Source organism: Diadema antillarum, unplaced genomic scaffold (assembly GCF_040938485.1).
Source record: "Diadema antillarum isolate AM-2024a unplaced genomic scaffold, OU_Dant_1.0 seq00000854_RagTag, whole genome shotgun sequence".
In the NCBI taxonomy this organism is placed as follows: Eukaryota; Metazoa; Echinodermata; class Echinoidea; order Diadematoida; family Diadematidae; genus Diadema; species Diadema antillarum.
Genome location: NW_027271725.1, coordinates 2029020 through 2044284, shown reverse-complemented (window position 1 = coordinate 2044284; position 15265 = coordinate 2029020). Strand labels below are relative to the sequence as shown.

At 38.7% G+C, this 15265-nt stretch overlaps 1 protein-coding gene across 6 annotated transcripts in view; it reads right to left on the bottom strand.

The window, feature by feature from the left end:
• Nucleotides 1–15265, bottom strand: part of LOC139740446 (neuronal acetylcholine receptor subunit alpha-7-like) — a 101465-nt gene that overhangs the window by 38535 nt on the left and 47665 nt on the right. The gene's annotated exons all lie outside the window — the stretch shown is intronic.

Genomic DNA, 15265 nt, shown 5'->3' with positions numbered 1-15265 from the left:
CTGGAGAAGCTCCTCCACCCAAATGACGCCTTGAGCTTAGAGTGCACTTGACTCTGGCACAACTCAAGTCTCTTCATCGTCATCGAGAGAGTGTCGAAAGCAGGAGCCCACAGACACGGAGAATCAAGAGAGATCGAAATATATGCATAGCGAAACCAAACCCATGAATGAAATTAAACCACATTCCTCTCATTTTTTCAACCACCACGGACGTCACTCGGTGTGGCAAATCATTTCAGATATACATAATCTTTGTTTCGTAAAACTGTCATGCTTCAAAAGACGTGTCTGTGACTGCATTTACGTGGAGTATGAAAAGTATAGGAGCAGCCCTCTTCGACTTGTTAGGAATGTATGATATGAATTTGGGAATACAAATTCGCTTTTGTGGCTTGGGGCAGTTGTAGTGTTGCAGGTGACGAGAAGGAGGCTTGGCCGAACGTTCTCACGTCGAATTCACGCCACATGGAAACATCCTCGAAGCTCGTGTGCCCACATCATCATCAAATTAACTTAGTGATATATTAGTGGGCGATAACTCAGTTCTAATGGCACACCTCGGGCCGTGTCTAGATGAAATGACGGCATCGGCCCGTTGGAATGAAAATAAAAGAAAGGGAGACATTAGTCTGCGGGTTCAGACTTTAACAATCTGCATGATACTACATATTTCAAACGCATCTTTTCTTCAGTATGTCAAAACCTTGGAAAATGTAACTACGGAGTGTCTCTCGTCGGCTGTTCGTGTCCCGGATGACAACAACCCCCTGGTACACTGTACCTACATCTTGTTGACGTACATCCTAATGATTTTCTGAGCGGGAAGAACTTCATTGATTCTCTGACATGCTATATTGGAGCATGGCTTAATCAATGACATAATCAACATAAAGTCACCTAGAATATTGTAGGAGACCTGCAATCATAGTCAGTATCATTCCAAGGTTAGATGGAATGTCGATTTTTAACATTTACTATCGACTGCTATTCTGCAACGTCATTGCAACAATTCTACTGATAGTAGCAGCAGTGGCGGGGGTTTAGGGGGGTTAACCCCTACCCCCCCCCCCCCCCATCCCCGGGCTGCGATGTGAAAAGATTAATTACTTATGACATTTTTTCAACCTAATGCTTATAATCCTGCATAATGTCACTCAGCAATCTGTTACAAAGCCTTCGGCATCTGAATGCAATGACATTTTTACGATTACGTATCGTGTTGATCACATGCATTACATCTGAATACTTTACAGCACTTTGTACCTATTGCCCCCCCTTTTTTTTTCTTGTTCTTCACATAATTTCGTGTACGCTGATAGAAGCTTTTCACTTACTTCGTGTAATTGTATCGCAAAGCAGCAATAGAGCTCCAACATGGATTTACTTGATTACCTGAAACCATTTTATCAAAATTTTGGTGACAGAGTGTTGATTGACAAAATCGGCCTCTCTTCCTCCTCCTCCTCCTATCTCTGGCTAGTCAGAAATAAATAGTCTAATCTCGACGAAATAGTCTGATCTCGACGACTACCACAGAAATACGTGAAAACAAGAAGACGGAGAGAGGAGGAGGGGATTGCTTTCCAGCTCGCGTCGGCCAGGCGAGCAGGCAGGTTTTGGGTTGCCCACCGAAGTGGTCTTGTGTTCTTCGCTTTGCTCACTCCAAGTTTTTTCCCCATCAGTTATGACAACGTGCCCCCCGTTAGGGGGACGCATATACAGCGTTTCTCAAAGTTGCAGTCTGACATTCACCGTTGATCAATATTAAAGCTCCTCACTAAAATTTTCCCCTTTTTTTCGAAACAAGCACGAGGGGACGTAACTATCCGGGTTCCCCCGTTCCGTCTGATTGTGCGTATGTAATGAACAAAAAATAGTGTTCATTTGCTTCCAGAAACTCGACGAAAAGAAGATATTACTACAGTTATGTTATTCATCTCAGGTATCAAATTACTGAAGAATTTAAGTTTGGTTTGAATGAAAGTTCCAAAAGCCTGAAATGATGGGGCATCAAAGAAAACCAAGTAATCAAGATTTAGAGCATGTAAATACACTTAGGAACGACGAGACAAAGAGGTAGGCCTATCAACACACACAAGGCAGAGATATACATGATCATACGTGTATGAAGAGTGAAAGGAAGATTGAATTACGATAACAATTACATCCATTAGTCATGTTCTTTAATCATTTTAATGTGCTCCTAATATTTCGAGAAAAGCAAATGATTTACAGCGTTTAATAAAGGGCAAAGTCATGCCCCTAGTGACCTGCCAGAGCCGATACTGCGTGTTGATGTTGCACAGAAAAAAAAAAAGAAATTAGAGTTCAGAGAATAAACGACATACAGACAAATGCACCGTAGGTTTGATCATTACACGTTAATCGGCCACTGCATTCATATTCCAAAGTCATCATGAATTTGCTAAAATATAAACTGTGACATTACAAAAACAGATAAAGTGTCTGTATAATGTTCGTTGAACCATCAGGAAGAAGTCATTAAAAATATGTACGACGAAAAATTTGAACAGATAAGAAAAAGAGGAACATGAACATCGGAGACTAAAGAAGAAGAATAGAAGGAAAAGAAGAAGAGGAATTCAAACACTGAGAAAAAAAGAGGAGGAAAAAAGGAGGCTGGACGGGGGGAAAGGGTAAATTAAGGTTGCTCCGTGTAGCTTCCGGAGTAGCACTGCTCTTCCTGAGGTCTGAGCCTAATGCTATACCTTATGCAAAGTCAGTGTGAGCAGTGTTGTCCGTTTACCCTCCTGTACACCTGGTACATAATTATGAGTCGAGAGGGCCACAGTGTGCAGCACACATTATCTAAGGGTGGGGTGATGTTCGTTTATCCGAACGTTCGTTAATCCCAAAATGAAATAAGGTTCGTTGATCCGAAAATGAAATAAAGTTCGTTATTCCGAAGGATCGTTGATCCGAAGATGGGGAAAAAAAGTTCGTTATTCTGACGGTTTGTTGGTATACGCACCTTCCTATATTTGGAATAACGAACCTAATCGCATTTTCGGATGAATGAACCTTCGGGATAATCAACCTTCATCGGATGAATGAACTTTCGGTATAACGAACCTTCGGAATAACAAACTATAACCCTAAAGATGTGCGCGCGAGGCGGGGATCGAAACCAGGGTCTCCTAATAAAGATGTCACAAAACTTCAACGGTTGCAAAATTCTGCTGCCCGATTGTTAACTTTTACTAATAAGTTTTATTCCATATCACCAGTTCTCCGTTCCTTACTTTGGTTACCTGTAGAAAAAAAGGATTATTTTCAAGATTCTGTTATTAGTACATCATTCAGTTCATTCTTTTTCCCCCCATATACATAAGTAATTCTGTTAAAAAATACAATCCGACACGAAGGCTACGTTCATCATTAGATACATTCTTACTCCAAACACCCAGAGTAAAACATGGGTATGGTGATCGTGCTTTTTCCGTTATGGGACCAAAACTGTGGAATCAGTTACCTCTTCAGTTAAGGGAACTGTCATCTACAGAGTCATTCAAATCCTAACTTAAAACTTATCTGTTCCTTTCATACTGAGGACTGTAATTGCTGTATGTCATTAATGTTGGATCAATATTGTATTCTTAATTGGTATATGTGGTATTCTTTATTTGGTACATATTCGTTTTTGTGTACCATTTTCTTCTTTGTTGAAATGTTTGAATATGTATATGCATGTAAATATATGATGTCTTTTCATTTTTGAAGCGCCATGAGCACTGAAAAGTGGACCTGTGCGCTATACAAGCAGCCACTATTATTATTATTATTATTATCATTATTATTATTATTATTGTTATTATTATTATTATTATTATCATTATTAATTAGGAGTCTATATATAGGAGATGGTTTTGTATGACGTAACATTTTCTTCAACACTATGGAAACCATTCATATTTGTATATTATGCCTACTTTGTTTGTGGTTCTATAGCCTTTTCCATAGAGAACTACTGAATTGTTTAAAGGGGACCTCCGGATGATTTTCAGACTTTTACATTTGAACAGCTATAAATCAGTTAAACTGAGTACAGAGTTTCAGAATTTATAGTGATTGGGATAAGGAATGAGAATGTTTTCAAAATTTATAACAAATTGCAATGAACAAGGATGATGACATGACAGCCTCACCATAAGCATGATAAGAATGCATGAGTTGGGGCTCAAGGAAGTAGAACAAAAGAAGAAGGCATGCATAGATTTTTCACAGGTGAACTTGTTGAGCAAGTGGTATTGTAATGGAATTACACTGCTACATTTATGAAATATATGAGGCTCTGATGTCATCAACACTGTTCAGTGTAATTTGTTTAAGATTTTCAATTTATTGGTTTCTCTGCTCAAGGACCACAATAAATTCCAGGAATCTATACATGGAGCTGTTGATTTATGTACGACATGATGTGAAGTTATGAAAATCGTCCGGAATGCCCCTTTAAGATTTGAAATCCTTGTGGTTCTTTGTGCGAAAGACTTGCCAATGAGAAAAAAACAACAACAAGAAACAAACCACGAGTCTTATCCCGCATCTAGAGCGGATGGCTTTTTGGAGGAAAAGCAGGATAACATTTTGCCTTTTGCTCCGCTTCTCCTCTCTAGTTGAAACTCATTTACGATGAAATCCTTCCGTATTGAAAGTCGGACGGTTTGAGACAGTCTTGGCTGCCTTTGGTCTTTTTTTCTTCATTTTGTTTTGGGCAGTGGAAAGTCATCGGAGATCGAGCTGACATTTCCCACTGCTCGCGCCATTTAGTTTGATTCATAGGACATTGTCGTCTGCTCCAGAACGAAACCGTTCCTGTCGTATCATCCCTTTATTCGGATAAAACGAAGTCCATTATTTAATTCCGATATTTGCTCTCCGCATTCAGAAGCATATTTGAGGTGACCTAAGAGCACGTATAATTGTTAAGCGCCCGTTTCAACCTTTATTTACGTACCCAGCCTCACAGTACGCATGTACTTCCGCGGCTTTGCAAGAAAGCCACATTTGCCATTCCGCGAATGTTCAGCCCCACTCTTTCAAATTGGTGTTATATTGATTCGGGTTCTCTACACCGTCTTTTTCTTCAAGGCACCAATCGTATTAGCCATCACACTCTCGCACTTTAACGAAGGTAGAGCCAAGACTGTTAACATGGTGAGCTCCTTGCGAATCGCCACTCAAATGCACTTCGCCTGATTTCTTCAGAGAGAGAACGTCGTTATTCAGTCGACAAGGTAACCACTATCTGCCAAAGTATGTAGGGTCTATTCATTAAGCCAGGAGCATGTACACCTGTGACAAGATTCATCACAAAACCACGCTTCGAGGGAGCGGGAACAGGCGTTGGTTGAATTGAAAAACACGTCAACACGCTGATTACTCTTACAATGCCCTATAACAAAGTGATCTGAAAATTGCACAAAAATGCGTCTAAAGCTGATTGTATACGTAAGCCGCAGTTAACAAGAATTGGCAAGTTTCGAGTGGCTGTTGAACCCACGTGGCGTCCCGTGACCCCTGCCCTTGGGCCTTGGGCTTTCAAGATATTATCCAAAAAACACCACACTCTCTCCCCACAACATGTGCACTCTCTATTTCACCCTATTCAACCCCGAGCCTATGTGCGAGCATCAGCTCTGTACTTTCCTATTTGACATTTACTCGTTTTTATTGCATGAACGTTTGATTTACAATAGAATACGAGTATCCTATATATTCCGTGGATGACATTTCTCTTCCATCCCAAACTTGAATAAGGTTAAGCCTACCTTGATCGAATCGTACTTTAGATTCACGGGAATATGAAAGACGTCAACGTATTAATGTTAATCGCGCAATTTTGTGGTCCCTGTCATATTTTGGGATGTATGTTGGAAGCTAAGAAACTGTGAGATCTGTTTTATAATCAACATCCACATTATCCTTTTGCGGGTTGCTTACTTCATGTGGTGTATGTTTCTTTTATTATCATGCATGTCGCTATGCATTTTTTTTAATCAACAGAATATTTGTCACTTTTTGTTATCACTTGACCTCTCAATGCATGATATTCGGGTGAGGCAGCCATGACGATCTTGTTATCAACTTTTACCATCTAATATTTGTAATCTGTGCATAAATTTCCGAATACCAAACGACTAAAACAAATTAATATAAACATAAATGACAGGTCCACAATTGAGAATGATATGGTCTGTAACAGATTTGATTTTTCTTACGCAGTGTATCTCATTTTTCTTCAGAGCCTCCTCACAAAGGAAACGTTTGTATCTGTTTCGGGCCGTACCACTTAGGCTACATCATCTCAACTTTCCTCAGGTGGGGAAAGTGCAATCTTATTCGATATAACCATGCATATTAGTGTTCGTGTCACGTTCGTCGAGTGTCTTTCCTAATGTGCGAGATATAGTGGAAGGCGGAAAGGCGCGTGCGGACAATCGTCTTCTCGGTCTTCCTCATGTAACCCCCACTCGAGTTCAACAAGAAGAGCGCGCGTTATTCAATCTAAATGTCAACCCTGAAATTCGACAACCATTGCACTGAATTTGTCGACAAGGACAGCAGCATTACGGAAACGAGCTTCTGATAGGACAAGTCTGCTCGATGTCCATCATATCAATTACACATCAGGAAAGCGTGACCAAGACAAAGTTGACAAAAGCAAAAAGAAGAGGTTTTTTCACAAATCATAACTTGCATTGATTCATTGGCTTTTCGCATTTATTGTAATAAAACCCGGTTTCACAAAAAATATCTTAATGCAGCAATGTCTACGGGTTTTTCTGCTCAGGGTTGTTTTAAAGACAAAGATTATGTTTTTCCATCGTCAATACGTTTTGAAAAGACAAGACAGAGAAAAAAAAGCAAACAACAACACTAATTTGCATAGAACTGAAAAGGGTAAAGGGGAAACTAAGCTAAAAAGATACGCGCATTTAATCGTTGCAGCAAATTTGGAAAAGCGATGGGTCCTATGTAAGATTCGTACGCGGCTGATCGGGTTCATTTCCAGGCAGAGTTGATGGAGTAGAGGCAGAGTGAGTCGAAGAGGTCGAAAAAGACAGAAATAGACCGATAAAGATCAAAAAATGTAGGCAGGGGTTAAAAAGAAGCGATATGAGGACCGGAAACGAAATTCCGTACAGTAATATTGGGGACTTATTTAATGGACATGCCCATTACTGTGGTTTCTGCTTATTTCAGAGTAACGAAAATTATGCATTCTCGATGCCGCCAAGATATAGAATATTGTGTGCTTGAGTATTGGCGGGGAGCGGGGAGTTTTTTTTTTTTTTTTTGGGGGGGGAGGGAGGGATTGATATGTTCATATCGGTATATACGTGGCATCGGGGACGTGTATACCTTGCAGGAGTCTACCGATTTGTTTTCTTTCTGAACAGCCTTGATTCTAATCATGTTGCAGTAGACTCCTGCTGTACTTTACCTCTATCAAATCACTATGCAAACGTGGGCTCGGTCTAATTCACTTTGAAGCCAAGGTTTTCGTCTGCAAGCCCGCTAAAAGTTGACACCTGTCCTGATAAGGGGCGCGCTTTCGAAGCGAAGATTCTGGTCAACTCTTCTTTTCTATCGATCGTCTGCTTTTCAAGCAGTGTGCCTCTCTTCATTTTTTTTTTTTTCTGAGAAAGAGATATTACGGAATAGTTTTTAAATGGAGATTTTTTTTTAAAAGATTTATATCAATGTCTGGAAGCTACAGGTACTGAAATAGAAGAGAAACTTTATCAAATGCCGAGAAAAAAAAAAAATAGTGTTATCGCCATGCCAAAGAATTCGTTGTGCTTGTTTAATTTGATTGCCGTTTTTTAAAGCGCCATGCATTGACGCAAAAATGCAATAAAAAGATGAAAATCTTCACTTTTACGGGCAGTGTCAAAAAACAAAATAATAGGCCGCATAATCACCAAGAAATCTAAATGACATGTACAAGAGGCCTATACCGTCGAGGTTGGAGGAAATATTTTTTGATGGTTACAAACGAGAACGCCTTTAAACCTCCATTTCATACTCGCGGCGATGTTGGACGTTTCCGAAAAAACCCAGAAATAATTGCTGATGGAATATGTTTTACTCATCCTATTTGATATTTGATATTCGGGTTTTGAAGTTGTTAAAAATCTGTCAAACCGGAATCATGCGGAAATCACACCTCGGTCCTCACCGAGCGATGGCGGTAAAAAAATAATCCGTCCAGACGTTTGAGGGCTAAAGTCACGTGTCGGGTTGTTTTTACTATGTAAAAGACCTGGAGAGGGGGCATTTTGAGGCGGCTTCAACTTGGCAACCGGACACTGTTGACGGTCAATCTCATCGACAGGATCCCCGCCCACCCTCGATTGGCTGTCGTATGATGGCGTGGTGACGGTGCTCTCTGGAGTCGAGGAATGTTGATGTGTGTTTCAGATCTCACAGCCGCCATGCCTGGCACGAGTGGCGCCCTTCGTGTACAAGGTATCGTGCGATTACCCATCAGGAAATACTACCACAGTCTACGGTACTAAAGCAATGCGATAACTCGATCAGACAGTATAATCAGGGAATCATGCCTGCTACAATAATGATCGCATACTGAATTGAAATGTAAAACAATTACACGTACCAATTGTGTGATTTACACACATACTAACAACTACACTATGGTATTCTGAGTGTCACAGTGCATGGCAAAAAAAACAACACTAGTCCACTGACGGATGTTAAGGCATTACAAGACCCATAATGTTTTTTACTTTGTTTTGTTATCTCGAATGCAGTAGTAAACATTCCTATGTGCTTTCAATGTCACCTGATTTAAAAACAAAAACAAAAGCCAAAACCAAAAAACAAAACAGTAAACAGTAACCAACATATTCAACCTGGGGTTAAAAACGTTGGCACGGAGTGAAGAGATGCTTTTTTAAATTAAATCTATTGTTGAGCAATCAGTCGACACAATACCAGCTCTCACCTCCAAATGAATGAAATGAATGAATAAATCAATAAATTAAATGAATAAAATTGATAAATAAAGGAATGAATAAAATGAATAAATGAATAAATGAATGAATGAATGAATGAATAAATAATAAAAATAAATAAATCTATGAATAACTTTCCCCATGCCCACCATCACAAAAAGTATCCTCAAATCCATTACTTAGAAATCAGATAAGAGAGAGGGACATACAAACCCGTCACCCCATCCACCTCCGTTTCTTCAATTTTCTACCATAGACTCCTGTTTGACTAGAGACTACACGGGCAGTTTCTCCCTAAAAACATATTCCCACACCGTTATGTTCAAGTAATCCCTTCCATATATCGCATGGCGTTCTTCTGACTCGATACCGGCCCCGACGCGGGAGAATTTCACCCTCAATGATTTTGTTTCCTTCGTAGAAATAGAATCCGCCCAGTGTCTATAGGTGGAAAGAAAAACACAAAAACAACACAAAGTTGGACGCGTTTTGGAAGAAGCGGGCACCTGCGGGCTGTGCACACCGCTTTCTCAAACATCGGCAAAATACGGCGAATTCCTCCTTGAGTAAGGCAGGGGGCGGTTTGCTCTCCGGATAAGAAAAAGGAGGAAGGGAAAATCCATCGGTGATTGTTTTTCTAGCAACCCCATGGGCCAAACCGATCCCAAACAGGAAGGACGGTCCAACACATTCATGCCACTTGACAGTTTGTGGCCTCAATTCGCTCTGCGCCCCTTTTCTCGTCCTGTATGCATGGCGCCCCGGAAATGTTTTCTGGGTGGAAAAACCCTAACCCTAACCTTGTGACATCCAAAATTACCCTCATCAAAACGAAAACGCGCCTAAAGATATTCCACATTACAGATTCATGGAATAAACATGAAAACGACAGCGGGAAAAGAAGTCATACACACATACACACAAAACACACACACACACACATACACACACACACACACCACACACAACACACACACACACACACAACATATATATATATATATATATATATATATATATATTATATATATATCTTTTTTTTTTAATGACCGGGAGCAGACGTATACCCTTGTGTGTATGTCTGCTTCAGAAAACAGATTTTAATCTAACATCACATCGCAGCCTGGTCGCTGATGAAGAAATGCGATGACTAACCTGTTTTTGGTCTCTTGTTTTCTAAAAACATGCGCTTTTCCTCGCCAGGATAAAAGCGTTTTAAAATCCATTTAAGGTTTTTTATCACATCTTTTTTTTTTTTTTTTTAATGAACGTGTTTATACACGTAAAACGTATTACATTACATACAAAAATAAAACATGGACTACACACATGCACACGTATGTACCATTACGCGACTGCGTAATTCGTATGAAAGAAGAAGGTGGATTAGTCTTGAAGCGGTTGGCTCTTCTATAATATGTCTCAAATTAATACATTGTAAACGTTTTTTTATCATATCATTACTGCGAAACATTCCGGACGCATACTTTGAAAAAACTAATCATGATTCATACAAACATTAAGAGAATAAAATTTTATGTGGAAAATGCTTTTAGGTAGCTTGGAAGCGTTTTTTTCTAATATATATACATAACATATATATATATATATATATATATATATATATATATATATAATATATATATATATTGAAAACAAGGAAGGAAAAAAACTAACCAGAAAACAATTGTAATAATAAATAGCGAAAAACTTTTGAGCAAAGAAAATGGGTTTTCATCGGGATCCCGACTTCCTCAAAAACAACAATATAATGGATTTCGAAAACAGTCCATGGGCTTTTACCCAGGTTTCTTGTTGCGGGATGTGATACTGAGAAACAAAAGCCAAGATCAAAACTGTTGCTCTGATTAATATGCATCTCTACACTTGCCAATGGTCCTAGACAGAGCGCACCTCATGAAAGATCGGAGGGACATGGATACTATGTATAATGTAAAATTTCATATTTTTGGGTGTTCATCAACGTTCTGCCAGTTTTTCAGTTTGCTGCAACATTTTTGTGCTTCTCTTGATTGTGGAATTTTGGAGAAAATCTACCAAAAGTCAAAGCTATGGGCAGAACTTCAAGTAGGAAGATAAAGGTAAGGTTAGGTAGATAGGTAGATAGGTAGATAGGTAGATAGGTAGGTAGGTAGGTAGGTAGGTAGGTAGGGGGATTTTAAAGAACGTTGGACGTTGCTTAGAGTTAAAGTTGACGCTGCACTTCATATCGATCGTTCCACTTCCTAGACATAGGATTGTGCTGCACCCCCCCCCCCCCCACACACACATACACAGACACATACATACACGATGCGTTAATTCAATATCAAATTGTACATGCTGTGATAAATCAGCCATCGATTTGTAATTTTCACGGTCCGTTGCCCCACTCGAGCAGTGTCAAGTAGCTGCACAACGCAGTGATTAACAACTCCACGCACAAGCTCTCCTTGTGTGGCTCCCGGCGATTATAGATGTTCGCCGAGGAAATTCCACGGGGTCACCTGGTTATCAAAAATATTACAGATAGAGATCGCAACACACAAGACTGTTTTCTCAGGGCAAACAGAATGAAGGCTGGGCGACGAAAATGTATCACATCAAGTTTAAAGACTTGACTCGAGTGTCAGCAGCGTTTGACACATTATGATTATGTTTTTATACCGAAGACAATCGAAGAGTAATCGTCTGACTACACAAGCTCGAAATCTAACGGATCTCTTTTTATTTTTTTTTTAATATTACGTTTCAGTCCACAAATAGTTATTGATTTTTTTTTGTGAAGCTTTCTTCTCAAAGTGATCAAGATTAATTCTCAATGTCTTCATATTTTCACAATGCTTAGAATAGTTTTCAAAATGAAATGAGAGAGAGAGAGATACAAATGTGCAACAGGTTCTTTCTACTTTATTTATAATGCGAAAAGATGAGTACAAAGAATTGGGGAGCTCGAATACTAGTAACTGAGATAAGACCCTGATACGTGGTAAAAGTAAAATATGCTGGGCATAAACTTGAGAGAACGAAAAGATGACATAGGAATAGAGAATAGGGCAAATCATTATCAAGACGTCAACCTATCTTCTCATACACTCGTAGTCGATTTTCATGCCCCGTCCCAACCTCAAACGAGCAAGACATTTAGAACAATGAATACAACATCTTTTGCAAGCACCCTGATATTCTAGATGTTGGTTCGCCGCTTGACTGCTCTTTGTTCCGAAGGGCGAACAGGTAAGAGACATAGGGCAATGCGCGCGCTGCAAGGAAATGAGATTCTTGAGTGTGCATATAGAAGTCTCGAGTATTTATTTGCCCTTTGGTACATGAGACCAGTGAACAACCCTACATGAGAGAAAGGCGGCATTGAATTATGAATATGGGTAAAATCATGCTTTACAGCGCGTGATCGTTGCGCGCAAGACATCATATTTTGTCTGGGGAATTACCTTGTATCAAGGGGCCCTGAAAAGGGTTTTACCCACTAATTTGATGAATTGATTAATCATTGTGTTGTTTTCATCAAACACATAAAACGTTCTATAGGAGGCGGACTGTGTAATTGGGTTAGCTGCAGAAATCAACTCTAGATTGGCAATCTCTTTTTGGTCTGTATATCGATAGTACAGTATCGATCGCCTCTTAATAGTATACTAGTACGTTGTCTGACTGTAACATAACTAAGATGATCAGATTGTTGTTGTTCAATATATTAACAGACGGATCTTCTTCAAAAAGTCATGCTTTCCTATTAAGTGCGCCACTTGCAAAATAAGTATAACTTTAACTGCTGTGTTCGCTACATGCATTAACATTTTTCCTCGTTTTTTGTTTTTTGTTTTGAGAGTGCCTGCTTGTGAAGACAGCGCTCAAGGTTTTCGGCACGTTGATTTTCAGGATCTTATGGGAGGACGCCAAAAAACCGCCACACCCGTTTTCAAAATGTGACAAAAGCGACGCGCCTCATCTTTTATCAAAAACACAGAGGAATGTTACCTGTTAAAGACTTGTTGGATATGATTCACATACTTATCAAAAATATTATTCTTTCAACATTTTCCCCAACTATAGTAACTAACATGACTTTATCCATACCTGGCGACATTAGATATAGCCTTATTGGAGTGAATACTATATTATGTCGAATACTGTTAGAAGAAATGTCATAAACGGCCTCTTACAATTTAAGATTTTTATCAAATCCTCCCTGAGGATTTAAGAATTTTATCAAATTTATTAAATTTATTCAATTAAAATTCAAGAATTTTATTAAATCCTCCCTGATATTTTTTTTCCATTAATAGCTATAGTTTTTGTTAACCTTAGGGTTCATCATCCACCCACCAATTATTCAATCACTGAATTCATTATTAGGTAAAGAAGTAGCCATTACAATCCTTGCTCAGCTGCATGCAGCACCAACTCTATGAAGCACATTCTCTCATTCTCTCTTTTTTTCTTTCTTTCCTTCCATACTTTTCATCTATTCTGGCAAGTTGTGTCATGGTGTTGTGTTTCTTCTGTTTTGTCCCGTCCTGTCGTATATCATATTCGTCACAAGTGTTTGTAAATAAGTAATTTATAGGTTTTATGAGTGGTTCACAATCTACAAGCTTTGCTTTTTAGTGGACCTCTCTATTCTTTCTTCCTTTATTTTTTTAAACTGAAGCATTACTTTGTATTATTTTTTTTTTGCCAGTATGCGCTCCTATGTTTATTGATACCATTTATTAATTGCAAAGACAAATGTTCTTTGTTTATGATGTAAAACCTGATTTATCTTGTGTTATGTTTTTGTTGAAAAAGAAAAAAGAAGAAGAATGAAAATAAATGAATTGAATTGAATTGAATTGAAATTGAAGATGATTCAATACCCAGTCTCGAGGTTAGATTATTACTCAATCGTTGCCATCACCATTATCAAGTTATCGGATAACTAAACCGGCAAGAATAGCAACATAAAAATAATATCTATTTTGAACAAAGGAAGCCCGTGATAGAATTTGCGATTTTCCAATCACTCTGAATCATCCAAATATTGTTGATGTGTTACTTATTGATAGACGACAGACAGATTGATGGAAAACTCGCTCATGATTGTGATGATGATACATCATAATCTGAAACAATGGCGTCTTGGTGTTTTTAGACAAGAGTAGACTCAAAAGTCGAAGTGGCTTGCAAGGATACCACCTTCTAGCAACGTATTTTCTTGTTTGTTTGTTTATTTGTTTGTTTTTTCTGTTTTATAAGTGCTGCACTTACAAGGATGTGCTCTCACTGTGTAGTTTTCAATTATACCCATTCATCAATAAAAATGATTTCACAAATTCATTATCATTTCACTTGGTATAGGTCTTCCTTTTAAACAGCGACTGAGGAGTCACATTTTCTGGAGGCATTCTGGCTAAAGTTCGCCATTTTACTCGCCTCTCGCAGACAGCGATGACAAGATACAAAAATTTCGCTAATGGGTGAGGGGGATATCTGATAGTAGCTATGTTTATGCCCTAAAACCATGCAACTGTTTGCAGTAAGGGCTGTTGCTCCTTGCGAGAATTCTACCCAAGCCTCTGATGAGGTGAGCTAAATGTCGACCTATTCAACCTTCTGAGCTGCCTTTGTCAATTAGGCAACATTTGATCTATTGCCGGGAAGGAAGAGATGGTTTTGCGTTTGAGCTTAAGGAGTGGATAGATAAATGATCGCACGAACGTTGGATAAGCTGAAAGCGATTCCGCTATCTCCCTCGGAATATTCATTGTCATCAATTTATTTCATTGTGATAATTTATGCAATGGCGTGGATAATATTGTGATTAAAAATACAGACGTCATCCGGTGGAAGAATTAGATTAAAAACAAGTTTAGGGCAATTACGTACACTTAGAGGGTAGAAGGACCTAAAGCGAATGTTATCAATTAGTCTGACATCAGGGGATTTGGTAACTAACGCTGCTTAATAAACACATAAAAAAGTGACCTTTTTTTTTCAAACGTAGATTATAGAAGATGCTATATCTCTTTGACGGTGACCTTGTTTTCTGCGACGCGTGGAAGGTCTTAAAGAAACATATACACTTGTAGTATACTTTTGCATAAAACAAATACCAGATTTGATTTCACTTATCACAAACTTCTCTTTTCTGATTTAATAGAAGGACAGTCAAACGCGACTTCGTTGTATCATTTTATTACATCATTTTTGTTTTGGTAGCAAAGATTTGTAACAATAGCGACAGAAAACAATTAAACAAAATAGCT